The sequence below is a fragment of the Rhamphochromis sp. 'chilingali' genome, assembly GCF_963969265.1.
Source record: "Rhamphochromis sp. 'chilingali' genome assembly, chromosome: 1".
Taxonomy (NCBI): Eukaryota; Metazoa; Chordata; class Actinopteri; order Cichliformes; family Cichlidae; genus Rhamphochromis; species Rhamphochromis sp. 'chilingali'.
Genome location: NC_137929.1, coordinates 11,108,040 through 11,135,146, shown reverse-complemented (window position 1 = coordinate 11,135,146; position 27,107 = coordinate 11,108,040). Strand labels below are relative to the sequence as shown.

At 43.9% G+C, this 27,107-nt stretch overlaps 1 protein-coding gene and 1 long non-coding RNA gene across 2 annotated transcripts in view; both read right to left on the bottom strand.

Moving 5' to 3' along the window:
• The window catches only part of LOC308403394 (NACHT, LRR and PYD domains-containing protein 12-like), a 1,254,170-nt gene that overhangs the window by 503,982 nt on the left and 723,081 nt on the right, over window positions 1–27,107 (bottom strand). The window lies entirely within an intron of this gene.
• On the bottom strand, window positions 1,108–27,027 carry LOC308404024. The gene is made up of 4 exons (XR_013973042.1): window positions 26,877–27,027; window positions 26,732–26,773; window positions 26,407–26,597; window positions 1,108–1,245 (listed from the first exon to the last, which is right to left on the bottom strand). It is a non-coding gene; the product is annotated as an uncharacterized lncRNA (long non-coding RNA).

The window sequence follows — 27,107 nt, the reverse complement described above, 5'->3', positions numbered from 1 at the left end:
GTCCTGTTTACCATCATCACCTCCACCTGCAGAGAGAAGAAGGAAGAGCAGAGGAGATAAACGAGTGTTTCCAGAGACTCTTCATCAGCTGTCAGTCAGTGATGCAGCACATCCAGTATAAAGAGCAGCAGGGACTTCAGTGCTGGGACTGTACTAGGACTCATTGTTGCTTCACTTTTTCTAATCTTTGGATTTTTATTGAAGTTGCTGAAAATGTTTTTCCCTCCTAGTTTGAGTTTGGACTTTCATTCATTAGAAGAACCTTGGTGTGTCCACTCTGAGCTCTGTAGGAACCCCAACAACAAGCCCAACAATCCAGATGGACGGTTCCAGCTGTTAACTGGAGGAATTCCATCCAAACATCTGCTCTCACTAAATTCTTCCTCACCTACAGACTGTGTTCTTCACTGCTTTAAACTTGAAATGAATGCAGTCATTGGTCTGCGTGCTGCTTTGTTCAGAGAGCTGATTGGCTGTTGACAGCGTTTGATCAGAGCGTGTCAGCCGTTACTATGGTGACCATAAAGGGCAGAAACAGGAAGTGTTTGTGTCCAATCCTGAAGCCTGTCACCATTCTCCTCTCACAGCTTCACTGAGAAGCTGCAGCTTTACAGGAAACACTGGATCTTTGTTTCATACTGACTGTGTTTAGTACAATACTGCTGACAGCACCACCCACTCACTCCATCACTCTACTTACAGCAGGATCTCCAATCTGTAGTCTGGACTCTGCTGAAGATCAGACAGCTGCTTCACATCTGGATCCTTCAGCTTGTTTCCCCACAGGACCAGCTCTCTCAGATGGGAGGGGTTGGACTTCAGTGCTGCTGCCAGATAATCACAGCTGATCTCTGACAAACCACAGCGCCCCAATCTGTATAAAGAATGAAAGATGTAAGTTTTGTCGGGATGAAATATTATTTTACTATTCATAATCATTATTACTGTTGCATCACTTATGATTCATCATTATCATTTCATTAGAGCATTTATTGAAACTGTTGATGTTATATTAAAGTCTGTATTTCAGGTGGGAGCATAGTTATGTAATAATCTTTACAATCTAACCTCAGAGTTTGAAGTCCACATTCTGGACTCTCCAGAAAACCACATAGATGCTTCACTCCTGAATCCTGCAGCTTGTTGTTGTCACTCAGGTCCAGCTCTCTCAGATGGGAGGGGTTGGACTTCAGCGCTGCTGCCAGATAATCACAGCTGATCTCTGACAAACCACAGCTCCCCAATCTGTATAAAGAATGAAAGATGTAAGTTTATTAGACAAAATGTGAGCTTGAAATCATTCAGTGTTTCATCATCTGTTCAGAGCTGAAGAAGCTTCAGAATGTAGAAGTTTAGAAAATGGAAACTCCAAACAGCTGAAGCCAACAGGAAGCAGCTTCAAACAAACACAACAAGAGAAAAAATTCTGAATGTTTCACATTAAAGTCGTACATTTATCATAAAAACAGGAAAAAGACTTGAAAAAGTCGTGTTTTTCCTTCCAGGCACCACAAGGCTACACTTTTAAAGGTGAAGTGTGAAAGAAATGGACATATTGGAAGTCCAACACCTTTTTCCAGTCACATTATTAAAGCAGACAAACTACAAGCTCATTTTCATTCCAACAAGTCATCTTCTGACCTGGGGCCCGTTCTTCGTACGTCGCTCACTACATCCAAGATCAAATGACACATCCAAGACCAAACCATCGCGCTAACCGTGAGCTCGCTAATCCGGTTCCCCGAACACACCTGCTGTTGACGATTAGTACAGTAATGTGACATCACTGGGTGTCGTAAAAGGGGCTACGCATCGATAGTAGAAACATTGATCGGCAACCCTCTGATCAGTCGGCGAAAATGTCGAAGGAGCGCGCTCGGTATTTTCCGGCAGCAGAGCAAGAACTCATGAGTGAGGGATTTCAGGAGTTTCAGAGTTTAATTAAAACGTAAGGGAACACTGCAAAGGCTGCAAAAGCAAGGAGAGAGGGCTGGCAGAAAGTTGCTGACAAATTAAACTCGTAAGTAATTCAACATATTACATGACACCATACCATATCATATTTTATCATATCAAATCATATCACATGATAACCTCTTACACATTAGAGCCACAACCGGACCCACCAGAACATGGGAACAAGTAACAGTGAAATATAAGAACATACTACAGAATCGTAATAGCCATCACTTATATTGCTGTCAGTCTCTTGAAAAGACACCCTGAAACAATCCCTGAACCAAGAAAAGGGCAGAGCAACAAAAGACAGGTGGTGGTCCTGCACCCCCTCGTCACACCCCAGCAGAGGAGCTGGCCCTAAGGTTGAATGCCACCAGACCCATTGTTGAGGGCATCCCTGGGGGCAGCTCTTCCGTAGACCAGAAGCCGGGGTGCAGTAGCAGCAGCACCTACATAACTGGTGAATGGGCTCATGATTCCATTTGCACAATGTAAAATATGTGGTTGTTGCCTTAATGAAAATGCTATTCGTACTGTGACATTCATTGGCACTGTGGGTTTTCTCTGTGTGTAGTGTTACATGACACTCCATCACTTTTACCTGTTCCCATGGAAGGGGTGACTGGAGAATTCATAGTAAGTTGGGAGATATACATATATCTGTCCCCACCCAATTGCACAGACCAACAGGCTGTACCACATCCCTTTGTAACACCATTGTCATACCATTGCACACGACAGTGACGCAACCCTGTCAGATGACTGTGGTTTGGAGGAAGACCCTGTGAGTACATGCATGAATTCGCCTGAATTGCCATCTACTTGTGTACTGCCATGTGTGTCTGACTGCAGTATGATTTGCAGGCCAAGAGGCCGGCAGAGAGGCCTGATACAGAGGTGGGCAGTGTTGTGATTAATTATACTGCCTACATGACATGTATTCCCCGTTAAATGTTGTCACTACAATTGACACAGGGTGACATTCGTCTGCTCTACAAGAGAAGTCTCCAGCAAAAAATGGAGTATACTGAGCTGAAGAAACAAAAGCTCCTAGGTGAAATCGAACTCCAAGCTCTAATGAGGCATAAACTTCAACTGGAAATCGAGTCGCTTCAAAAGGAACTCCAGAGTACGTAAGAATACACTGTCATACGGAGCACTATTGCTGACCTTGCGTGACACAGTATATATGATCTGTTTTTCCAGGCAACTGATGACTGGCTTGTGTGTGATGGGACAGACAAAGATGCTCAAATAAACGTCAATAGATAATATGTCATGTCATTTTGTTATTATTCGAAATTGTGTTGCACAATCCTGTCCCGTGCAGCTCTGCCACTAGGTTGGTCCAAGTGCACTGGCTGGAGGTCATCATCAGGCTGCACCTCCACCACGGGGGTCCTCTCTTTTCTGATGGTGGCAATGTTGTGCAGTACGGCACATGCAACAATAATGTCACATGCCCTGTCAGGTGCAACCCTCAGGCGTTTCAGACACTGGAATCGTTCCTTCAGTTGCCCGAAGGTAATTTCAATGCATGCCCTTGTCCTGGCTAGAGCTGCATTGTAGCGGGTTTGTGGCCCAGGGTTGGGATCAGGGAATGGTGTCATGAAGTACTGCCTGCATGCATAACCTCTGTCTCCGAGGAGAATCCCATCGTAGGCCCCTGTGTAATGGGGAAATGCTGTTAGGTTAGGCCCGAAATGAGTATGAAGTATCAAAATAAGCCTCTTTTACTTACCACGCTCAAATGATGTGCATAACCCTGACTCTCTGAAGATCCTTGAGTCATGCACTGATCCGGGCCATTTAGCTTCCACATTTGTGATATGGCACATAGAGTCACACACCATCTGAGGGATTCCATTATATGTGAACACACTCCTCCCATTATATACTGTATTGCCATCTGGAATGTTAGTATTACTCACCTGCACATTTATACTGTGGCCCCCCTTTCGATTGACATAGTCCCCTTCATTGGGGCCTGGGGGGGCCTTGATCGCAATGTGTGTGCAGTCTATGGTACCAATCACATTCGGGAAGCCTGCGGACGTTCGAGCTACAGTTACCGACATAGGTCATGATTGCATCACATTCACTATCGAATTTACTGTACCTGCAATGGCAAAAAAGCCATGTTTGACGACCTGTGGTCTTAAGTGGCTTGGGAAAACCACAAACACACCCAGGAAATGCTTGAGTGCCAGGTACACTTTGCGTATGGCCCGGCAGATGGCACGTTGGCCAACGTTCTCTGCGTCTCCAACAGCGTACAGAAACGTGCCACTCGCAAAGTAACGCAAGGCAATGCACACCGTTTGTGCAGTTGTTAATGCCCGACTACGGTGAGTGGTACTCTTAACATGGGGATCCAGCAAGTTGGTTAGGTAGATGATACCCTCACGGGAAAATCGGTATCTCTCTATGAGCACACTGTCGCGCTGTGCTAAAGGATCCTGTCTATCCCGCAATATACGTTGGGTTCTGTACACTCTCCTTATCACTCTCGCACCTTCCGCAATGGGTTGCTCGCGTACAAACGGACAGGACATGGCTGCGACAAACTTCCCACTTCCACCTTCGCTTTTATAGCCGTGGTCTGTCATCTTGATTACACGACGTAATTTACTATTACTACTCTGGAATGTGTGTTGCATCTGGCGTGATCACCTACATGACATAGCGTGATTACTAGTACATTTCCCTTTTTTTAGGGACTGACCTGTATGTATCTGCGTGGAATCAATAAAAGGATCAAGTGCTGCATTATCTTTAGTTACATTGATGTTATTTATTTATGGTGACACAGTGGCGGCATGTCGCTGTTGCTTTCGTATAATGAAGCGAGACATACCTGCGTGGCCGCGATCTAATCCTGTTTACATAAAGTAAACCTGCTCCCGAGCAGGTTTACGCTTACGGCTCTGTTGCTATGACAGCAAGTCCCGGATGAGCTTCGGGGAACCGAACGATCCAGGATCACGCGAAATCGTCAACAATCTAATCCAGCTAACTTACTTAGCGAGGTACGAAGAACGGGCCCCAGGGCACAACGGACATTAAAACACAATACAACACAGTTAGTAACTATGTCAGTGTTATGGGGCCTAGAGGCAGCATGCTCACATTTAGAGGGAGACTGGCAGAAATCCTAGGATTTGAAAGAGAAGAACCGTTTGTACTTCATTATAAAAACACATATGCGCCACATCCTGCTGACATATACGGCGGGAAATACAACATGTTTATTTATGTAGATATTGCCGACTACCAACTTGTGGGTGACGCTGATGCGCGGCTATTAAGGGCTATAAATATCACAGACGATGTGCGGCGTGTAACCATTTTGCAATTTGACAGCCCACACTACACACCTGTGTCAAAGACATTAATCGACGACATAGAAATTGATTTGAAAGACGACCAGAATCAACACATACCCTTTTTATACGGCAAGGTGTTTGTGAAGCTACACTTCCGACCGATAAGACAGCATTTTTAAAAAGAAAGGATGGGTGTCTACAACACAGATGAAGCAAAATATCTAAAATATTACCTCGCACAAGCCGGGGGGGAGTTGGGCGGGTATATAGGGACCAGCACACAATATGGCGCAGGTCTAGGGGGGTTGTTCCGCAGCTTATTTAGATTTGCAGTACCGCTGTTTAAAAAAGGAGTCAGTATAGTCAAACCCCACCTAAAAACAGCCGCATCAGGCATAGTGTCTGATGTCATATCCAACATAACCAAGCCCACAGCCACTAAGCAGGACGGTAACGGGGTGTATGTGTATACGCCCTATACTTCAAAGACCCCACCCACAGCGCGCACTATGTCTAAAAAGCATAAAACCACAAAACCAGGCAGAAGATCCAACAAACAGACACCGTCACGCGGAGTGAAAAGACCCCAAACTAGGCGTTCAAAAACTACAGCATTTGACATATTCTAAATGGCGCTGTTACACAGTCAATCTGGAGAATGTGTAAAAACAGAGTTGGATCTGTTTACTGTTCCCTACACACAGACTAGCATTGAGAAAAGTATGTTTATTGAAATACCGCCTGTTTCGGCAATCACTGACGGAGGCCCGATCGAGTTTTACATCTCATCGTCTGGAGAAGATTACCTGGATCTAAATGACACATATATCTACATGCGTGTGAGAATCACAAACGCTGATGGCTCAAACCTCGCTAGGGATGCTAACGTGGGCTTTATTAATTATCCCGGATGTACTCTGTTCGCGCAGGTTGACGTTAATTTGGGAGACCGCCTAATTAGTCAATCATCTAACACATATCCATATAGAGGTGTGATAGAATGTCTTATCAATTAAAATAAGGACACTTTAGACACACAGTTCAGCACCGGGTTATTCTGTAAGGATACAGCATCACACATGAATGACACATCCATAGAAGGGGACAACCAAGGCCTTGTGACCAGAGGCAAATATACAGCAAATAGCAGCATTGTTGAATTGATAGCGCCTGTACATGCAGACCTGTTTTTTCAAGAAAAACTGTTACTTAATGGAATAGATCTGTCGCTGAAATTTGTGTGCTCTAAAGACGAATTTGCTCTCATGACGGCGGATGCCAATGCATACAAAGTTAAAATTGTCTCAGCCAGTCTCTTTGTCAAGAAAGTGAGTGTATCACCGAGCGTCAGACTTGCACACAGCAAGGCATTGCACCATGCAAACGCAAAATATGCTATAGACAGAGTATCTTTAAAGACCTTCTCCATACCGGCTGGGGCTCGAATATCAACTAATGACAATTTATTTATGGGCAGGATACCTAAATTTGTCATCATTGCATTCATTGATAATGAAGCTTTTACAGGAAGTGCAACCCGTAACCCATTTCATTTTGAAACCTGCGATATAGAATTAATTTCTTTATACGCTGGGGGTCTGGCTTATCCTGCTAAACCGTTCCAGCCAAATTTTCAGAGAAAACAGTATACCAGAGAATTCTATCAGCTGATACAAACCACTGGAAGACATTTAAAGGATAGGTCACTAGCCATTTCACGTGACGACTTTGGTAACGGGTATACTTTATTCTGTTTCAATCTGGAAGCTGACGAAGGACATTCAGGCAATGTATCGTTAATTAAAACCGGGAACGTTAGGCTTGAAACCTGTTTCAGAAACCCACTACCCCGCACAATGAACATCTTGTGTTATTCCGTGTTTGATTCAGTCATTGAAATACTGTATCTAACATGAGACAGGTGCTCTTGGATTACTACTGAGGCAACAAAGACGGTCATGAACACTATAGAACTAACATCTGTGATGGGCAGGATTATCAATAAAAACACACATTTTCTAGGTGTGTTAGCCTGTGATCAGGTACCCAATGTTCAGCTTCAAAGACTCCCAGCTATGGCTATTGTAAACACTCACCCTTCGACAATGCCCGGGGAACACTGGCTGGCTGTTTATATTTCGAGAGACAAACGCGGTTATTTTTTTGATAGTTTTGGAAACTCGCTAGACAGTTTTCCATCAGCAATAAAGGTGTTTCTTCTAAAAAACTGTTCCACTATTTTATATTCAGGAAAACAAGTGCAGAACAACTTCTCCATCACATGCGGACAACATTGTGTATTTTTTTATTTCACATACAAAACGGAGTGTCTTATTCACATGTGCTCAAAATGTATTCTACTAATTTAACTTGTAACAATGCTAAGGTATGTCGCTTTGTCAACAACATACAACCCATAGCAGTGTGTAGTTATTATGTGTGTGTGCAACAAGGATACTGATGTGTAATACCGTTTATAATAAAAGACAATATGAGAGCATGATTTAATCGAGTCAATGGTATTTATTATCAAAATTGTCACATGTATTATTATTATACAGTCACATCACACATGCTTCAAGAGTAATAAATAAATCAAACATTATACAATGATAATAATAGAAAAACTATGATAAAAGAAAACAATCTAACAGTGAAAAAAATACAGTAGAAAAACAACAAACAGTCAATATTTTAGGCAGAAAAAACAATAACAGCATTGCGGTTATGATAAGAAATAGTCTGAATTCAAAAATCCAACCATTCGATAGGACCACCCTTTAATTTATTTTTTTTATTCTTTATTTTTTTCTTTAATGTACTATCACGCTGTGAAACGCCCGGTGTGTTCTTTTTAGGCATGTGTTTTAAAAAACCAGAGTCTTCAGGCAGTGTGTGATCTGTTTTATACAAGGCAATGGTCTTACGTACGCCTGTATTGGATATGACCGATAACGGTATGTTTAAATCTGAAACAGCCTTTAAAAACTCTGTCCAGCCTATAGGTCTGAAACCATCAGAAGGTGTGTGTGTGGTTGTGATGGCTTTAATCAGATCATAAATGTGTGAACCCGGTATGGTGTGTTTATCAACAACAATTTCGCCTTTGTCGTTGTAAGAAACCGTGTTTGGCGAACGGTTCAGAGCTGCTAGAATGAGTTCTGCGTTCCTCCTACTCCTTTTAGGCATGTGTGTCAAAACACTCTCTGCAATAAAATCCTTCACCCCCGCATCGCTATAAACAGGAGGTGTGTCCGCAGGAGGGGTTTGCGCATCTGTGTTAAGCTGTTCCGGTAGGGATAAAGACAATACACTCTTTTCACGGGCCCCTTGTCTCACAAGTGTTAGGAATCTTTGGAGAATGTCGCCGTATTTTTTAGCTTTCTCATACACATCTATGTCTGATTCGTGTAACACATGAAGCATCTCCTTGTCCAAGTCATTCTGAGCCTGTTGTCTAATGTTGCCTGTGTGCTGTTGCGGTTGTTTCAATAAGTCCAGCTGATGTTGAGGCACCAAAAACATCTTTTGCACATGCTCCATTTTCACCTGTTTGCTATCAGACTGGTTACGAAAGGGATTGCAGCCCCTAATAAGGGTAGTAAAAACCCTCCAGATTGGTTGATTGTCTTTCTCTTTTTCAAAGTTTTTATCTTTTTGTCAGCAATCAGTCTGATTAGAGATTTTTTCTTTTTTAACTGTTTGTACTTCTGATTTGTCAGCAGAATGTTACCTTGCAATACGTTAAAGGCTATCTCACACAATGCATTGATGAAATCCAAGCCAGCATTGCTAATAATAACTCCGCGTAGAGCCGGTGGAGACTTATATATCAGCTCCAACAGAGACAGATTCCTCCGCATGCGTGATGACATCCTTTCACCTCTTCACTGTTTTTTTTTGGGGGGGGGATATAAACAACCGGACGGTCTGACAGTAAATTTGTTCTGAGTCTTAAATAGTCCGGGGTCTTGGCTTTATAGTCTATTAAAAGATACCCGTATGTTGTTGATGTGGCATCATTAAACGCTTCTATAAAATATTTAGTATTACCAGGAAACATTTGTCTACCTAAAAGCATGATTTGATATTTATCTCTAGGATTTTTAAACAATATTAGGTAGTTAGTGTTCAAGGAAATAGTTCTACTGGATTTTCCTTGAATAAACAAATTCTGAACCAGATATATACAACTCAAATTCCTATGATGCACATACTTTGTGAACACATTTTGTACTTCTAAATTGTTGGCGGCATCGTTCATTACATCGTCTATAATTAACAAATTATTCTTGTCTGTAGGTAGAAGTGTGTCATCAGCCAGAGATTCAGGTATATGGTTAACAAAGTTTATGTCTCTTATCTTAAGAAGTTGGTCATATAAAGGCTGCCAGCATGAGTATATATACACAATGTTATCAATGCTGTGTGAAATAATCCGGGCAGCATTTTCAATGACGTTTTTGACAAAAAAAGTCTTGCCGCAGTTACTGGGACCACTGACCACCATGCTGAACGGGTGCTGTAACCGGGCGTCAAACCCCTGATCTAATTTAAAATCCATAAGGCAGGGTTGTATAATCTGGGAGCACACGGCGCTTGTTGTAGACAACCTTAAGCTTCTTCACAACGGTTTCATTCTTCAAATGAAGCTTCTTTTTATCGCGTTTGATATTATCAGACACAGCTGCCAGGTGTGCGTCTGATGCCTGATTGGCTACAAACTTGTGGACTAAACCTTTCAAGGATTCGTGGGTGACAACTTTGGAGTTTTGCGCATTCAGTGTTACTCCTTTACATTTGACCTGTGTTTTGCCCAGCGATGTGTGATACGCGCAGCATTTTGGCCCGCCGGAAACAAATTCCACTATGTGATCCTCCACACCCCCCTGCCCTGAAGCTAATTCGCTGGTGAGATCCCCCAGAAAAGGACCTAGAGGAGGCATCCAGTCGCCAGGGAGTGCTGTGAAAATGACGCTGTCTGTATCACAATACAGTACACGCTGCTGCAAGTTTTCTAACAAGCCATACAGCATGAGTCTGGCATGTGCGGTGGTCATGGCCCCGACAAAGACATTAACGTCTTTCACACGGGAAGCTCTACCATCGGCGTGGCGCCACTGCACCATGGCAACATCGTCAGAGATGAAACAAAACTGCCGTACGTCATACTGGTCGCTGAACATTAGCTGACTAAACCTGGACGGGTCTGTGATGAGCTCAGATGACGCCATGTTTGACCTCATACTGAAACGACCCCATAACGAGATTAGCAACAACTTGTTGCAGTTTCGAACAGCTTTATTTACGCATATTTTGGACGGATCTAGCATTATTCCCTCCTTTTCATGATACTTGTCTATGTATTCTTGCTGTTCGTTAGGGGTTTTCACATGTTCTGGATACCCCGAGGCCTCCTGTTTAAGTTTTAGAAAGGCTTTCACATAGTCTTTAAACAATGTGTCAGTCTTGTTGGGGAAATGCCACACCTCATGTCTGTGAAGGTTCTCAGTCATCCAGGTCATCGTAGTCAAAGGAGCTTGCAAAGAAAAGCGTCTGGACTTCTTTAAGTTACTTGAAGACGTTTCACCTCTCATCCGAGAAGCTTCTTCAGTTCTAAGGTCAAATGGTGGAGACAGCTCTTCTGTGTTGTGCCAAGCACATGGCACAACACAGAAGAGCCACCTCCACAGGACAAGACTCAGCAGTCCTTCTGCATCTTAAGGATAAAGGACACTCTTTCGAGGATGCCAATGTTCACATTTTGGACAGAGAGGACAGATGGTTTGAAAGAGGAGTGAAAGAAGCCATCTATGTCCACTGTGAGCGACCATCTTTGAACAGAGGCGGGGGTTTACGACACCAACTGTCTGCCATCTATAATCCAGTTTTGAGATCCCTTCCAAGACGCCTTAACGCCCACTCACATCCTGGGCCATCTGATCTCAGGAATTCGCATGATAAGGTGGGGCCAGGTTTCACAATGAACTCTGGCTGATTGGGGCCCACACCCAGTTTCACACCTTGTCTCAGGCGATTAGAGGATCATCAGGGGGTCCTTTCCAAGATGGTGCCGCGTATGGATGCCCTGGTGCTTCAGTGCGTTACTTCTGTCTTGTTTTTGTGCATAACTTCTGTGTCTGGGCACTCCTCTGGATATTCTTACACCAGAGAAGAGCTTCTTAACCAAAGGACTACAACACCTGTGGATTTACTTCCAATATTTGTCGCATCTGCGGCAGATTTACTGCAGACTCTGATCAGGAAAGTGAGACTCCGAAAGAGAGGTAAGCGAGCCGGCGCACTCGTGCGTCTGAGGAGACGCGGACTGCGAACTGCTCTTCCTGTGATCTTCCTTTCCAATGTACGATCACTCAGGAATAAGATAGCCGAGTTGGCCCTGATGAGAAGCATGAACAGAGACTTTGCCTCCTCCTGTGTCATATGTTTTACGGAATCGTGGCTCTGTGAGAACATCCCGGACAGCCCGCTAAAGCTGGAGGGCTTTCATCTGCTGCGCGCGGACCGGCAGGCCTCTCTCTCTGGTAAGACCAAAGGTGGAGGTGTCTGCTTCTACATTAATAGTGGCTGGTGCACAGACGTAACAGTGATTGCTCAGCACTGCTCTTCCTCTCTGGAATACCTTTTTATTCACTGCAAACTGTTTTATTCTCCGCGGGAGTTTGCTTCATTCATCCTGGCCGCTGTTTACATCCCGCCAGATGCGGATGCGCAGGCAGCTCAGTGCGCACTCGCGGAGCAGATACTGCACATGGAGCGGACATTCCCGGACTCTCTCATTATTGCTCTTGGGGACTTTAACAAAGCCAATCTGAGCCATGAGCTTCCCAAATACAAGCAGTACATTAAATGCCCGACCAGAGAGGAGAGGACATTGGACCACTGTTACAGCACGATCTAGAGCATTATCCCTAGTGTTGAATCTGTGTGGGAAATGACCCTTCTGCAGGTCATGAAAACCTAAAGCAGAGGGTATTTTGGCAAGACCCATGGGCAAAAAGCTGAACGAATCAATCCACCGCTGGTCATAGTCCCCGTCATGCATCAGAATCACACGGCTCCCTCTCATTGTGACGGTAGGTGTCATACGTTGCTTGACAAAGTACTCCAAAAGTATGTAGTTATCAAAGCCCGATGCATTATGTGCTATGAATGTGTACCCCCGAAACCTCGGACGTCTGTAATGCCGCACAAACGCCTTCACACATTTTAATGTATTAAATGTGAACTTGTTGCCCATCAGATCAGAGGCACACACAAAGTTGGCCTCATGTTTGCCGTTGTGATACCGTGTCTCAAAGTCAAATAAAATATATTTATCACAAGGTTTCTGTTGTTCAACAGGCTGTATGAAACACTGATGCTCAGAGTCCCCTGCTAATTTAGGCTTGCGGCAGTGCTCGCATTTAGGCTGGACACATTTGTGTGGTGATATTTTTGATTCTTTATATGTGATACCACAACTCATGCAATGCTTCATATTGTCACACGGGACCATGTTGTGTTTTATTTCTGGTAATTTGTGTTGTTGGTAACAGTGTTGTGATTTGCAGATGCGGTTACAGTCACTGAATTTCACTGTGGGACCACTGTGGTGATGACAGAGTGTGAAACATACGTTGCATCTATGTTTACAGCTGTGATAGAGCGGTGATTCATATGTATTGTAACAAAAATTACACACATAGCCTGCCCCGAGAAAAGCTGTTGGCTTTTCAATCAGGTGATAGTGTTCATTGTGTAGGTACAGCATTACAGTGTTTGGATTTGGCTCATCACGTGTGAAGAAACTAAGCAGACGTTTACGCCCTGCTGCGTGATAATAGATTACTATCTTAATGTTTAGGTGTTTCTCAAATTTGCAGACATCAGAGAATGATACTGTCTGTGTGTCGCATAGACCTACTTGAGCATGTAACTGTTTAGCAGTAGCATGTTTTTCATGTTCGGATGCTGTTGGGTTTAATGAATGTGCTATGCACAGGGAGAAACACAAATTGTTGCGCGTATTGTTTGGTGTGTACAAATGTTTACCCTTCTTTGAGAGAATCTCATCATAAGGAATGTTTGCCAGTTTTAAGCGAACACCTCCGCTACTGTTTTGTGCAACCGTGACAATAAACTCTAATTCATCATCACCGATAGATTCATCGTTACTTTGCATAACTTGTGCTATTTGTTCGAGAAACAGGTCAGGATCATACTGATTATCAGGATTTAAAACAGCTTGAACATCAGAAGCCAGTGAGGGCCCCCGTAGGACCACATTTAGAACACAACCCTGCTGAGATCCAGTCACTGCTCTATCTATCACATTAGCTAAGCAGCTTCTAACTCTTTCAGGCACTTGTTCTGGATCATCGAGACTTATGTCCCTAAAATCAAGGTGCTCGCGCAATTCTCGCGCATTGAAATTAGGTATCTCTCTGATGCTAAGCTGACTGTGACTGCCAGACCCAGACTGAACAATGGGTTCGACTGCTGCAGCACCTGTTTGTGAATGGATAACACTTAAGGTATTTCCATTGTTTGAGGGGATGTGTGGTGATGCGTCAGCAGCAACAGATGCAGTAGCGTCTGCAGTCAGGTGAGCATGTGCGCTAGGTGCACAGACCCTATCAGGCGTGACAGAAGCCCCGGTAATAAGGCAATCGGTGGCAGCTTGAGTAGCAATAGTCCCTGCAACAGTAACACCAGTGGCTACAGGCAAATCCGAATGTGTTTCGGCTAGTCGATCAACAGCATCATCAGCTACGGGTTCAGAATGAGTTGGACGAACGGGCTCATTAGACACACCCCTGCGTGCTGCATCGAGACTACTAAGCGTTGCATGCAAAACTTGACAATTGCTTACTAATTGTGCAACCGACCGGTTAAAAGCGTCAAAGTCAAACCATTTAGATCGATTGGAGGTACCATCATTGTGTTTGAATAATTTGCGGGGTGGATCCATGGTGTGGATTTTAAAAGTCACCTATTTAGAATGCTGGTATTTATGAGATGTAATACACCAGAGGTAATGTTTATTGTCTGGTGGATACTAGTTAAAACTCCGGCTATTTCTTGCAAGTTCTCATGTACGGCTTCTTGATGTTGGTTAACTATAGCCACTATTTCTTGCGTGTTCACTTGTGCTGCTTGTTTATGTTGGTTAAGTTTAGCTGCCATTTCTCGCATGAGTTTAGCTGCTATTTCTTGAACATCCTTCTGTACTATTTGTTGATGTTGCCTGAGTTTAGCATCTATCAAAGATAATATATCATTTTTTGAAGCATAATGACTCTGTTCAAAAGTAGAGGTGTTTGCTGCTGCTGCTGCATTTAAGTATGCGTCATATGCCTGTGATATTTGCGTGTCTGTTATGCAACCTTCTTCTTCAAAACCGATGCCTGGATCACTGTTGATGTTTCTGAGACATTCAGGCGTGGTGGGTATGTGATTTATATTAAAATCTGATAGACTGTACTCAAAAACATCGCTGAAATCACTAGGCAGACACTCACTCACTGGTCCTGTGATGAAGATTGCTTCCGAGTCACTGTTGTTGCACAAAGGTTGTGGGTTTTCTGGTTGTTGTTGTTCTGGGAGTTCGATACCGCGTAAATATTCCAAAAACATCAAGGGGTCTTCATGGGGCCCATAGTGGTAAGGGGCACCACACCGTGGTTATATTGACTGCACTCCAGATAAGAACCCGCTACACTCTTTTCTTATTCATTCACACTTTCTCTTTTAACATGGGTTTAACCCAGTAATATCAATATGATGTCATAGCAGATATAACACCGTCACTCTCCGTCATTACTTTAATTGGAATGTTTCCGTTTCGTTTCTTTTTTGTTGTTGTTGCTCACAGTTCATGTGGTTTCTTTCTTTCTCTTGTCTTTCACTGCTGTGATCACCCACTTCCCCACTCACCTACAAACAACACCCTCTATTTCTCCATATTTTCACACCACGATCACGCAAACACATCAGCTCAACGGCAGCACATTCACAACAGCCTCACAGCACGCACAGACTTGCAGGACACATAAGCAAGCCACGCTTGTTCATATTAGTGAATATTCACACACATAGTCAGACTTATGGAGCCTCTCACCACACTTCTTTTTCTCTTTCTATTTACAAACAAGGGATGTTTCCACATTGTCTCCACCTGTCTAAACGAAACACCCAGCGTACATCATTAGACATACACACACAATTATGGGCATGCTGAGGTTTGTCACATGGAATATAAATGGAACTGGCACCAGAGGAAAGAGGTTAAAGATATTTAACCAGCTTACAAAACTACAGGCAGATGTTGTTTTATTACAAGAAACTCATAAACCTGTCACAGGTTTAAACAAACTTAAAACACCTGAGTTTCCTAACGTGTTTGCAGCCTGTTATAATTCTAGACAACGGGGAGTAGCAATTTTAATACATAAAAATGTTAATTTTACAGTACTCGATACAGTTATAGATCCAGAGTGTAGATTTCAAATTATTAAACTATCAATATTGAACAAAAAACTATGTATTGTAAGTATATACGGTCCAAATGTTGATGAACCCTCATTCTTCCACGGATTTTTTAGTGCACTCTCTGAACACCTTGATTGCACACTCATTCTTGGTGGTGACCTCAACCTTGGACTAAATGAAGACATGGATAGGCTCAACACAACAGGAACTCAGCGCAATTGGCAGTCCACAAATATAATCAAACAGTATATGAGCGACTTTGGTCTTTGCGATGCATGGCGCTCTCTTCACCCCACCAGTAAGGAATATACTTTTTTCTCGCATGTTCATCACTCTTACTCTCGTCTGGATTATTTTTTGGTCAGCAGCTCACTGCTGAGTGACATTTCAGACACTGAGATTCATCCTATAGCTGTCAGCGATCATGCTCCTGTATCTTTAACACTAATGCACAAGAATAACACTACGCCAAGAAAAAACTGGAGATTTAATATATCACTACTTAAAGATGAAGACTTTATTAAATTTTTTAAAAAGGAATGGACTTCATATTTAGACTTTAATGACACTCCCGAAACATCAGCTTCTGTTCTATGGGAAGCAGGGAAAGCTGTGATGAGAGGTAAAATAATTTCTTTCTCATCACACAAAAAGAAAGAAGAAAACAAAAATATTCAGGAATTAGAAAAAAACATCAAATCACTAGAAGAAGCCTACGCGTGCAACCAAGATCAGGAAACATTGAACAAAATATGCAAAACAAAACTAGAATTAAATGAAATTATTAATAAAAAAACACAATTCCTTATACAAAGACTACGCTTGCAGAATTTTGAACACAGTAACAAATCAGGTCGATTTCTAGCTAACCAGCTAAAAATAAATAAAGAAAAAACAACTATATGTGCTGCTAAAGATTTATCGGGGAACACAACATATGATCCTGGAAGAATAAACAACATTTTTAGGGATTTCTATTAGGGCTGAACGATTATGGAAAATAATCTAATTGCGATTTTTTGCCCCAATATTGCGATTGCGATGCGATATGCGATTATTTTTTAAGGTCTTTGTCTTCTGTATTATTAAACAAAGACAAGCAATACATCATATAGTATGGCCAATACTATATTACATTAATTTTAAACTGTTCTTTCCTGGAAGACAGACCTCTGTTATGATGACATGAGGTGATGCATGAATTGATGACTGACATTTTTATTTAACTTCTTCAATCACAACAGTATATTTGAACATACACAATAGTTTATTTTTAGCTTACAAACATCTGAGCATAAAGTGCTGACAAGGAACCCTGGTGTAAACATTAAAATGAAAGTCAGTACAATGTGCAGATTGCAGAAATATAGATAAACAAAATCAGTGGCTTTACCACACTCAGTTTTTCGACATCTGTGAACTACTAGACAGTCATTCAATTAAAAAATAATATTAAATAAATAAAACTAATAAATAAAAAATACACACATCTTACTGATCTCTGCAGTCAGTAACATTACACATAAAGTGCAAACATAATAGCAATTGTATAAACACACACACAAACACGCCTTTAAAATTTAAAGGCGTGAAATTGGACGGTCTAGCCTTCTGAATCAGAAGGCTAGTTCTGATTAGCGTCACCGCTGTCTCGGTGGAGTTTAATAAACTCGGCCGTCTGCTTCTTGCTATCTAAAATATAACCAGACACTGGCGTAAATTCTCGACTGTCTCATACTTCTGTTTAATAAGTTTTCTGTTTGACGTTTAGTCAGCTGTGTGAAAACCAAGGAGGAACCCACCCGGGGGATTAATAAAGTTTTATTTTATCTAATCTAATAACTTTAATCTCAGCCAAACCGATTTACTCACGAACAAACAAAACACTGAAAAAAGCCCAACAATAACATTTTTAGGTTGTCTAAGTGACTTATATATCACGTTTAACCCGAGCAGCGAAACTCCGCGGTGATCTGAAAATGATGTGCCGGGAGTTGTGCCGTTCTCGGCCGCATCAGTAACCCTCGAGCTCCCGGCTAGCTGTCGAGCTGGTGGGTAGCAGACGCCTCTGAAAACGTCGAAGCACTTTTGCAAATATGGGATATCTTGATAAACCGAGCAGATATTTGATGTTTACACAACTACTTTCTCGCCTGAAAATATTTTAAAAGTTTATTTTGTGACCCAGAAAGATTAGTATGAGTAATTTTAAAACTTAGTAGCGGCCGCCATTGTTGGAAACTGGAGTTTGGCTGGGCCGCGCTATGAATTCTGGGATATGGTAGTAATTTGGACAGCCTTCGGCGCGTCGCTGTGACGTAATCGGTCTACAAATGCGGCCTCAGGAGGATGCAGCCCATGAATTTGGACATGTCCAGAGTATAATCGCAGCCTTTGCGGTTAGAAAATTGCACTTGATCATGTCGCGATATTATCGCAAATGCGATATATCGTTCAGCCCTAATTTCTATGAAACTTTATACTCACCACAAATAAACCCATCTAAAAATGAAATTGATCTGTTTCTTGACAACGTAACTCTTCCAAAATTACTAGACAGTCAAGCAATGGAACTGGATTCGCCACTGACGCCAAGTGAACTCCAGGAAGCCCTGATAAGTATGCCCAATAATAAGGCCCCAGGTCCAGACGGTTTCCCTGCAGAATTCTACAAAGAATTCTGGACAATTTTGGCACCAGTATTCCACGGCATGTTGCAGGAAATCGAGGAAAATGGCAGACTACCACCAAATATGAATTCTGCCAACATTAGTCTCCTGCTAAAACCAGGCAAAGACCCTTTATTTCCCTCAAGCTATCGTCCAATCTCTCTTTTAAATGTAGACCTTAAAATAATCTGCAAAGCTCTCTCAAAGAGATTAGAGAAAATGACCCCCCTCTTAATTCATCCTGACCAAACTGGTTTCATAAAAGGTCGGCACTCCTCAACAAACACTCGTAGATTACTTAATTTAATAGACTACTCATACGATAAAAACATCGAAACCATAATATTATCTCTAGATGCAGAAAAAGCATTTGACAGAGTTAACTGGAAATTTTTATTCGCAACTTTACACAAATTTGGTTTTGGAAACTCTTTCATAAACTGGATAAGAATATTATACAATTCCCCAACAGCTCGTATCAGAACAAATGACCAGACATCCTCCAGCTTCTGTCTCCTGAGGGGCACCAGACAGGGATGCCCACTCTCCCCTTCACTTTTTGCAATTTTTATCGAACCTCTAGCAGCAACATTTAGACAGGCTACAACAATTAAGGGCATAAAATGTAAGAACATAGAACATAAAATCAGTCTCTATGCGGATGATGTGTTGCTTTTTCTGCAAAACACACAAACCAACCTCTCTGAGGTAATTACTTTAATAAACTGGTTTTCAAGAGTTTCAGATTATTCAATTAACTGGCCAAAATCTACAGTTCTCCCCATTAACTGCTCCTTCCATAATTCTTCCTCTGCCCCACTGCAATCCGGAAATATTAAATATTTAGGTATTAATGTCTCTCCTAAGCTTTCAGACTTAACTAAATTAAACCACATCCCACTTGTAAAGAAAGTAGAAGGCGATCTGACTAGATGGAAATCTTTACCCATATCACTCATGGGAAGGGTCGCCACTATAAAAATGATGATCTTGCCAAAAATAAATTACTTATTTTTGATGATCCCTAACAAACCATCACAAGATTGGTTCAGATCTCTGGATTCATATATTTCCAAATTCCTTTGGAAAGATAAACCCCCGCGTATCAGCTTAAAAATGCTACAAAGAACCAAGGATAGAGGAGGATTAGATCTGCCTAATTTTTACCAATACTTCTTAGTCAACAGGCTTCAGTTCATCTCAGAATGGTTAAAACATACCTTCTTAGTTGAGCCCTGGCTAGATGTTGAACAGGCACTATGCAAGGATCTAGAGATTTCAGACCTACCATTTATTAGCTCAAACATCAAAAGACATGAATGCTTTAAAAGTATCAACATCAGCTTTTCTCTGACAGCATGGTGGGAGTTTCTAAAAATAACGGAGTCTTCATTAATTCCATGCAAACGTACACCTATCTGGAATAACCCTGACATATTACAAAACAATAATATGATTAATTTCCCAGAATGGAGTTGTAAAGGAATTAAATACTTAGAACATATATTAGAGGGAACAGAATTTATTCCATTTGACAGACTAGTTGCACAATATGGGATCAACAAGACAAGATTTTTAGAATATCAACAAATTAAATCCATAGTAAAAAAGAAATTTAACCTCAGTCAAGTTGAATTACAAACACCACTAAGTGCGGCACATTTTCTTACTCTTAAATCCCCCAAATTATTATCTAAAATATACAGAACACTTTCTAAATTAGATGAATCAATATCCCTTCCTATTGCAAAGTGGGAAGCACTTAGTCAGCTTAGACCAAAACTTCTGGTCTGAGATTTGCTTAAAAACCTTTAAATTAATTAAAAATCCCAGTCTGCAATTAATACAATACAAAATACTACATAGAGTGCACTATACAGGTCATCGGATGTTCAAGATGGGCTTTACATCCTCCAACAACTGCTCACACTGTCAAGGCAATACACCAGACAATTACATCCACGCTCTTTGGTTCTGTCCACCAGTGCAAAAGTTTTGGCGCGAGATATGTGAAGACTTATCAAAGTGTCTGAAATGTAACATTCCAACTTCCCCCTTAGTGTGTTTGTTGGGCAGCTTAGATAATGTCACTTCAGAAAAGAATATAGCCCATATGGTTTTCACTGCCCTATGCATAGCCAAGAAAACAGTCCTCATGAACTGGAAAAATAAAAATAATCTTAATTCTAACCAATATAGAAATTATCTATTAGATTACATTAGTCTTGATACAGCCTCTGCCACCACATCAGATCAATTGCTCTGGGCTCCTTTTATCAGCTCCATCACCTAGTGGGGGTGGGGGGTAATAGTTTGGTCCCGCCTTCACTGTTGTGATTGGTGTGGGGGTAGGGACAGGCTTAGGGCGTCGGGGGGTTCCCCGGAGGCATCTTCCTTGGGGGGCTCAACCCGGGGTAGCGGTCATGTCCGGGTGGGGGCTCTGTTGGCTCTCAGGTGACTGTTTCCTCGCGGCTGCGTGCAGCGGGGCTAGGGGAGGGTCTGTGCTGACGGACGTGGGTTACTGACCTGGTAGCTTGGCTGCCCCTGGGTGGGTCCGGGATGGGCGTGAGGTTCTGGAGGCGCTCCGTCTCCGGGCTGGGGCCCGGGCCGGGCCTCGGGGGCTTGGGTCCTGGTTGGTGTGTTGCCGGGGTTGTGGGCGGGTGGGTGCATGGGGGCCCAGCCCTGGAGCAGGGTGCCGCCGGTGCGTCGAGCCACCTGGGGGGCTCTTCAACTGGTGGGGGAGATGGTCACATCTGCAGGAGCTTTCCTCTCTTCAGGGACTCTCTCTGCAGGAGGGGGAGATACAGGAGAGGTGGAGGAAGATCTCAGCCTGGGCGTTTACTGTCTTATGTAGTCTGGAAGATGAGTGGATGGTGGGGTGGGTGCAGTTTTCTCTGTGGTGGGGTTAGGTGAACTGTCCCGGGCTCTGTGGGGCCGGGAGGCGCTGCTGCACTGGGCCCCGGTCTGGATGGGCCTGGGCCCTCTTTCCCTGGCGGGTCGCGGAGTGTGGGAGTGCCTACTGGGGTCAGCGGGGGAGCTGGCCCCAGGGAGGGGTTACCTGCCCCTCCCTTCCTTCCCTCCCCATCTCCAGCTGCCTCCCTCTTCCCGCTCCACCACAACCACCCACACATGCAGGGCCTTGGAGTAGGGGTATGTCACCAGGGTGCAGAGGAGGCTACCCCCCCCTCTGTCCCCTTCCGGCTGCCTCTGCCTCAATTTTATCCCACAACTTAGACATTCACATTATTCACACTCTCATTACACATACATATAGGATCTTGGGGGTGGGCACAATCACCGAGTCCATATTACCATCAGGGTGTACACCTCACCCCTGGCGTCGTTGCCCACCTCTCAATTTTAAATACACGTAGACATTGAGGGCTATCAGGAGGGACTATGCGCTTACCTGCTGCTCTCTGGCAGGTAGCTCCATGCCCTCCTGGGTTTTAATTGCACCTTAGAACACACATGCATCAACACTACAATGAGCGGGTGGAGGGAGGTTTGGAGTCTTCTCCCACCCCCATTCTCTGCAGCCTGCTGGAGCGGGAGGGCTAGGAGGAGTTGGCCGTCCGACTGCGGTCTGGAGTGTGGGGCCTCCCTGCTGCTACGGAGTCGGGGTGGTCTGCCTCTCCCCACCGCAGGGAAAAGGGTAACACCACCTGGGTCTGGGTGCAGTTCCCCCCTCCAGGGGCAAGGGTACCTAGACCCGGTTTGTAGAGTACGCTTGGGGAGTGTGATCGTGTGTACAGCGTCTCTTTATGTCTGTCTCCACGTTGGTTGAGTGTGGAGTGAGTGCACATGAGAGCATGAGGGGGGGAATGGATGTTTGTGTCTGTGTGTGCCTGTATGTCTGTGTCTATATGTCAGGTTGGGTATCAGACACCACCTCTCTGGGGACACCTCAGGCCCTCCAAGGTTTGGAGGCCTATCTCCACCCACCACCACTTCCCCTGCCGGTGGCGGAGTCCATTCTATCTCCCTCGGGAATTTTCTGCCGTTTACATCTGCGCTGTTTACATTCCACCAGATGCTAATGCTAAGCTAGCGTTAGCACAATTGAGCAGCAGCATCAATAACAGCCTGGTAGCACACCCGGACAGTGTATTTATTGCGGCTGGGGATTTTAACCACGCGGACCTGAAATCTGTACTTCACAATTTCCACCGTAATGTGAAGTGTGCTACCAGAGGAGATAGAACGTTGGACCAGGTGTACACCAACATGGCGAATGCGTACAGAGCCCAGGCTTATCCCCACCTGGGTCTGTCAGACCATCTCTCCCTTCTGCTACACCCAATATACACACAAAAGATCAAGAGCACTGGGATTACAACCAAAACCGTGAGAACATGGCCGCAGGACGCTATTCCGATGCTTCAGGACTGTTTCCACTGCACAGACTGGGATGTATTCAAGGTGCAGGACACTGACAATCGTGTCGCATTGGACAGTTACACCTCCACTGTCTTGGACTACATCTGTTTCTGTGTGGACAATGTAACAACTTGGAAACGATTCCGTGTGTTCCCTAATAATCCACCCTGGATGACACACGGAGTTCAACAACTTATTCGAACAAGGAACAACGCTTTCAAATCCGGGGACCAGGAGGCATACAGTGCTGCCAGGGCCAACCTGAGAAGAGGCATCAAGACTGCCAAGCAGCAGCACAGGAGGCGTATCGAGGCCAGGTTTGAGAACAACACAAACCCAAGGCAGGTCTGGGAGGGCATCAGGGCTATCACGGACTACAAAAGAAGAACACCATCACCCTCAGCCGACAGTTCTACTCTGGCTGAGGATCTAAATCTCTTTTATGCCCGTTTTGACAGGGAGAACACCGACCCTGTCCTGTCCCCTCTCCCCTCAACCGACCCTGCTCCGGTCCTGAGCACTCATGAGCTGAGGCGTGTGTTCCGGAGCATTAACACCAGGAAGGCGGCCGGGCCGGATGGAGTGCTGGGCCGGGTGCTAAAAGACTGTGCTGCGGACCTGGCGGACGTCTTCACCTCTATATATAACACCTCGTTGTCCTGTTCACTGGTACCATCCTGTTTCAAAGCAGCAACCATCGTTCCCATCCCAAAACAGTCAAATGTCACATGTCTGAACGATTTCAGACCTGTGGCACTCACCCCCATTCCCGCCAAATGCCTGGAGAGACTGGTCATTAAACACATCAGAGCTGCTTTTCCACCATCCCTGGACTCGCACCAGTTTGCATACAGGGAGAACCGGTCAACCGAGGATGCGATGGCCACAGTGCTGTACACATTACTGAAGAACTTGGAACACAGGAACACCTATGCACGGCTCCTCTTTGTAGACTACAGCTCGGCTTTTAATACCATCCGGCCATACAAACTCCGTCCCAAACTCCACCAACTGGGACTTAACTCCTCTCTGTGCAACTGGATTGTGGACTTCCTCACTAACCGTAGACAGAGTGTCAGAGTGGGTAAGAACACCTCTTCCACCCTTGTGGTCAACACCGGTGCCCCTCAGGGGTGTGTTCTGAGCCCTCTGCTATACACTCTCTTCACCCATGACTGTATTTCCTCCTGCGCGTCCAATCTCATTGTTAAGTTTGCAGATGACACTACAGTGCTCGGACTTATATCCAACAATGATGAGACAAACTATAGGACAGAGGTGCAACAACTAGAGTCATGGTGCCACGACAATAACTTGGTCTTAAACACCAAAAAGACCAAGGAGATCATTGTAGATTTCCGGAAGAGGGGTCATAACAACCATCTGCCTCTCTTCATTGGCAGTGAGGCGGTGGAGAGGGTGAGCAGTTTTAAATTCTTGGGGGTAACTGTGACAGAGGACCTGTCCTGGGGCAACCATATCACCTCAGTTGTACGGAAGGCCCAACAGCGCCTCTACTACCTGAGGAGACTGCGGAGCGCACACATTCCCAGATCTCTGATGTTGAACTTCTACAACTGTGCCATCAGCAGCGTTCTGACGTATGGATTTCTAGTGTGGTTCCCCAGCTGCACCAAGGCCGATCAGCAAGCACTCCAGCGGGTGGTGAAAGAAGCTGGCAGAATTATTGGAACAAGTCTGCCAGAGATCAGTAATATCTTCCCCACTCGCTGTCTGAGGAGGGTGCACAGTATCCTGCGGGACCAACATCACCCTGCGCGCCACCTTTTCCATCTGCTGCCCTCAGGGAGAAGGTACAGGTCTATACAGGCCAGAACATCCAGACTGGCCAACAGCCTGTATCCACAGGCTGTGAGGCTCCTGAACTCTCTGCCCCCCTCTCACGGACAATAACCATATCCAACTTCTTAATAGCAATGAACTGGTCTGCATTGGTGCATCATATCTTTATTCTCTTCCCCCTCCTGCCCCCCCCCCCCCCCCCCTCTTTCTTAAATAGATAACTATCATATCTGATATCATATCTCACAGTACAATAATATTGAATGGGTTGCATTGTTGTATTTTGTCATGTTTCTCAGGTCTTTGTCTGAATTTCTACGAACATTATTGCTAAGGATTGTCTTATTGCATTGGAGTCACACTGGGTTAAATATGTACACTTGGGTTTTAAGGGGTATTTATTATTTTCTTCTTTTTTGGGGGGTTGTATGGAAGCCCCAAACGCAATTTCATTGTTCTTGACAATGACAATAAATAAATAAATACCTCAGGTGTCGGTGCGTTGGTGGTTCTTTGTGTCTGGGGGTGGGTGTCCAGGTACACACCGGCTCACTCCTTGGCGGCCGCTTATCGGGGCCTGGGGCCTGGGGCTCGCTCGGGCCCCTTCGGAGGTGGGGTGCCCCCGGCCTCTCGGCCTGGGGCTCGGTCACTCAGGCACAGCTGGGGGCCGGCGGAGCTCATGGGCGCGTCACTGCAACTCCCCCTGGCTTCTGCTCCGCGGCTGCTGAGTGAACCCTCATCTGGGACTCTCCTCAGCTCTTACTGGAACAGTGGCGCGGCTGCCCCTCTGTTGGTCTTCCATGGTCTCTTGTGTTCTGGGGGCCTCTGGATGTCTGGAGTTTTGATCTCCTCCATACCCGCTTCACACCCTGGAGGACGGGGCTGTGGCCCCCCCCCCACACTCCCTAGCAGATCGTTACATGGAGAAACCTTTGGAATACAAGCGCGCTGATCCACACAGGTATGCACACGGGTGTTCACTGCTCGTAGACCCAAATTACACCTTTCTTGGCCGCTACTTCGAAGCACATCTGTCCTGCGTGCTGCACAACAACATTGAATATTTAGTATTTACTGCTGTTTACACTTAGCTAGATTAATGCGATGGCGTTGTGTTTAGTATGTTGCTTTGTTTTTTTTGCTTGTTTTCTATTTTTCTCTCAACAGGTGATCCAGGAGATTTTTTTTCTCCCCCCCTGTCTCACTGTCCCTCTCCCCTTCTGTTTTTCCTTTCCTTCCTCTTTCTTTCTTCCTTTCCTATCCCTCACTCATGTCTGTCCCGTCTGTAACATCTGAAAATAAAATATAATAAATAATAAAAACAAAGATCGACCAAATGGACCAATACGGCAATGCCACGATGATCCATTTGGCAAAGTAAATCCATTGGGTATCCTTGTTGGTCTTCAGACAACAATTCTGATGGCTAAAGAACCAAATGGGACAGGCAAAAAAAAAAAAAAAAAAAGTGGTAAGGGGTTGTGTGATCACTGTGGAGATAGAAGGGTGTTAGAAACAAATATATATATATATATATATATATATATATATATATATATATATATATATATATATATATATATATATATATATATATATATACTCTTTGACTCTTTTGATTTATTTATGCCTATCCTCACACATTGTTCTGTGTTATTCCGGATGGCCCCGGTTCTTGACACGCTGCGTACTCTGTCTCAGGTCTGGTGTATTAGAACATTTGTAAATATTTAAAACCTTTTTTTACCTTTAAATTGAGTGTCATGTACACATACCTAGCGTATGGCGTGGTCTTATTGCACCCGCTTCTGTAGGTTTTTCTGGACAACTTATTGACCCTGTGCCCAGGGGATAAGACCCGTTAATACAAGGTTTAAACAAACACGCATATATTTAAAACATGTGTAACACCATATATTCCTTGTGTTTTTTAGAGGTGTAGTTTGCCCAATATAGCTTTGTGATCCTGTAGAAACAAAGAGAAATATACATTTAAATGTTACTATGTGTGAAACAGGTAAGATTGCTTCTAAAACAATGAGGCACAGACTGTTTTGTGTGAACTGATGACTGCTTTTAAAAAAAAGAAGAAACACAGACCTTCTGTAAGTGAAACGTGTGGTGTCCCTTTGTGCCGATCTCCTAAAAAATCAGGCTTTTGTTTAGAAAAAGAAAACAGTTTGAATATTTTATGATATACTGGGGTATACATTTAAGAATCCAATAATATCATTGTTTTACTTACCATATATGTTGTCCATGTTAAAAAGAACGCTGTTAGGTTTGCTGACCGCGTTGATGAACGCTGTCTTATGCTCTCGAGTTCCGTTGTGATACCGTGTGGAAGAATACCAGGTGTCTGATTAGGATGTTTTTATATAGGTGGGACTACTTTCAGTTGTCCTCTGAGATGTAGAGATATAAGAGCACGATGTAAGGAAGAAAGGTGGAAAGCCTTTGGAGACTCTGTTGGACA